Raw genomic sequence first — 3,633 nt, 5'->3', positions numbered from 1 at the left:
ATAAAAATTAAAATTATGAATAAATGTTCCCACAAAATCGTCGTCATTTTTATTTTCAAATTCACAATGATTTTTTTTATCTTGGGATGATTGAAATCGATCTCAATTCTTGATTTTTAACGGAGTGATTATACTGCATCAGATATTGAATCTGACAGGGATAAAGTTTCTGCTGCAAAGACTGCAAAAAACTACAAAAGAAGCAGCAACCGCAGTTGCTTGTCAATCGAAACGACAAGCTATATATCAGTGGCCCGAGTGTGACAATACTTAATGTTGAAGGCCGTACAGTGACCTATAGTGGTATATGTCTGTGTCATTTTGGTCTCTTGTGGTGACAGTTGTCTCATTGGCAATTATACCACATCTTCTTTTTTATATTATTCTTCCGTTTCTGGTTTCCATGGCTATTTAAGAAGAAAAAACATTCTAATCAAGATAAAAGGTAAGTAATAAGTCTCTCCTCAGAGACCAAACAACACAGAAGTAAACTTCAGGAATTCCGAAATCGAACTGACTAGAACAATAATGAACTATATAAATAGATGAAATGGTATATTTTAGTTTCAAAATCTTATGTTTAATGGCGACATTTCCAACGAAATGCTTTTTATTTAACAGGCATTGTCTAGAACAAAAACAACATTTTTGAATTAATAATGAAAATCCTGTTTTCAATTTGATCAGTGAAAAGTATGGTGAATGATTGTCAAATTTCAATTTCTAAGCTACATGAGAGCACCAGTGGCAAATATTTCTCGAATATGGGGTTTATTGCGTTTTTACAAAATCTTTATGAGATCTTATGACGTACATTATAATTTTTTGTACCCTAGTGATTGAGGTTGTATGAAGTATCTAAAACTCAATTAAATTTGTAATATCACATTGTTTTCGTTGACAATTTCCAAATATTACCACGCCTCAACTGAAGAAGTATTTTTGGTGAATTGTATTTCTTGGTGTAACAAATCTAGTTATATACCATTTAATGTATAGTGCAGTTCCAGGTTTAATGACACAATATGTTCTATATGAAGAAAGCTTCCAGGTTGCATGACTAAATGATCAAAATATCATACAAATTATATGTGTGATCAAAAACATTGCAGAATGTATAAAGATGAAGCAGGGTCAGATCTAAACAAGACTATAAAATATGATAGTATATGATGATGTCACTCTTTCTGTCAATCAAAATTCAATTCACAACTCATCTGTCAATGATGAATATTTTATGTACAGTCAGTCTGATGATCCCGCAATGAAACATTTTTCAACATGTTTAAAGTTAGTTCTGATTGTGTTGTTTCACCTATGTCTCAAGTCAGCATACTGTATTTCAGTGGTTGGGTGTGGTTCATGTCTGTCATATCTGATTTTTTGGTAAATTGCTTTGTTAATGTAGACTATTCGTTTTCTCTACTGTAATATACCAATTTCTCCTCTTTAAATAGTATTAGTACATGTATTGCTTAAAGTCGCTTTCCCTTTAATATATCAAGATGTGTGGTTACTTGTGTGTTTCTTAATTGACCTGTCATTCAGACTAAGCATGTATGTAAATTTCTGCAATTCAGTTATAATCATCGACATATAAATAAACATGTATATCAAAATTCATAAATATTTATTTCTCCATATACTGAGACAAGCATAACAATATGACAATGAAATTTTAAAATAATAATTATTTTTTTTCACTTTGTCCAGTAGACTTCAACGTTCTTCCAAATCCAATGCATGATTTCTTTCTGGGATAATCCTACAATAAAGAATATATTATCAATGAAAATGTATAGAACCTTTATCATTATAAGATCTCATAATTTAAAAAGAAGATGTGGTATGATTGCCAATGAGACAACTGTTCACAAAAGACCAAAATGACACAGAAATTAACAACTATAGGTCACAGTACGGCTTTCAACAATGAGCAAAGCCCATACCTCGTATCCCAGCCTCGTATTCAGCTAAAAAAGGCCCCGATAAGACAATGTAAAACAATTCAAACGAGAAAACGAACGGCCTTATTTATGTAAAAAAAAAAAATGAACGAAAAACAAATTTGTGTAACACATAAACAAACTACAACCACTAAATTACAGGCTCCTGACTTAGCTAGGACAGACACATACATAATTAATTACTCCGAGATTACTCTGACGTCCGACTGCTGTTTTGCAAGACAAGCCGGGGCCGTAGGACGTCAGAGCTCTCCAATATCAAAAAGTGGATATTTGCCTACCCAAAATAGATGCGCTGCTTCATCGCTTCTGGAGCCGACTGGGGACATTGGAATTTTATAAATAGGGCATACCATCTCTTCATTTTTCATTAATCTCTTCATTTATGTAAGTTCTACCTGCCAACCTTTATTTTTCTATTTTTTTAAAAGTTTTCATAGTGACCCCTCCATTTCAGCATTTTAAATAATGTGGCTGGGTTAAACATGTTTATAGCAGGATCCCAACCCTCCGCCTGCTTTTAAAAGACTGCTTTTATTTTATTAACAGATCCAAATATAAGTCTGAATTTCTTAAACTAACAATATAAATGAACCTTTCATTCGTTATCAGACCTCATGTTGTTTATTCACCTTGTCATTCGAACTTGTCACGTGTGATTCTTAATTATGAATCGGAAATGTCACGATCACAAAAAAACGGTTTTTCGTAAAATTACAAATTTTACATGAGTACAAAGGATTATAACCAAGGCTTGTACTTAAATATCAGGGAAACAGATTGTTCATCTGAACTATAAGTGATGATCGAATTTCTCATTGACCCAGTCCCATACACTGGTAAAAAATGGAGATTACCTTCCGATTTAGTCAGTAAATTCACGTATATAACTGCATTTTTTTTCTATTTTAAGTGATTATAAGCAAACAATAATGATTATTTCAATGTTATATTCACACTTACCGAAATATAAACCTCTTAAACATACACATTCGCTAAATACTTATTTTTCATCAGCAGTCAAAAATGGCGGATTTTTCCATCTTGTCGAACCCATCAAGTCACGTGACTCAGATGTTATCGATGACACAAAAATAATCACGATTTGACTGGTCAGTACAGGAAGTGACCAATCTCTGTGTTATAGTAGTCTCGTGTTATAGTAGTCTCAGGTTTTACTTACTTGTCAAAACTATAATAAACACATTTTATACTTATAGTCATTACCGATGGTCAATATCGATTTGTTAATACGAGTGAATGGCTTAAATGGCAATATTTCGACTTAAAAAAAAATAACTTCCAAAAATTCACGTATATAACTGCATTTTTTTTCTATTTTAAGTGATTATAAGCAAACAATAATGATTATTTCAATGTTATATTCACACTTACCGAAATATAAACCTCTTAAACATACACATTCGCTAAATACTTATTTTTCATCAGCAGTCAAAAATGGCGGATTTTTCCATCTTGTCGAACCCATCAAGTCACGTGACTCAGATGTTATCGATGACACAAAAATAATCACGATTTGACTGGTCAGTACAGGAAGTGACCAATCTCTGTGTTATAGTAGTCTCAGGTTTTACTTACTTGTCAAAACTATAATAAACACATTTTATACTTATAGTCATTACCGATGGTCAATATCGATTTGTTA

General features: G+C 32.2%; 1 long non-coding RNA gene across 1 annotated transcript; it reads right to left on the bottom strand.

Annotated features, from left to right (window-relative positions):
• Positions 1-1,613: 1,613 nt before the first annotated feature.
• Positions 1,614-3,092, bottom strand: LOC134713923 (uncharacterized). Its single transcript, XR_010106425.1, has 2 exons — positions 2,931-3,092; positions 1,614-1,765 (listed from the first exon to the last, which is right to left on the bottom strand). It is a non-coding gene; the product is annotated as an uncharacterized LOC134713923 (long non-coding RNA).
• Positions 3,093-3,633: the final 541 nt, after the last annotated feature.

Source organism: Mytilus trossulus, chromosome 4 (assembly GCF_036588685.1).
Source record: "Mytilus trossulus isolate FHL-02 chromosome 4, PNRI_Mtr1.1.1.hap1, whole genome shotgun sequence".
Classification (NCBI taxonomy): domain Eukaryota; kingdom Metazoa; phylum Mollusca; class Bivalvia; order Mytilida; family Mytilidae; genus Mytilus; species Mytilus trossulus.
This window is presented reverse-complemented; position numbering and strand designations above follow the sequence as displayed.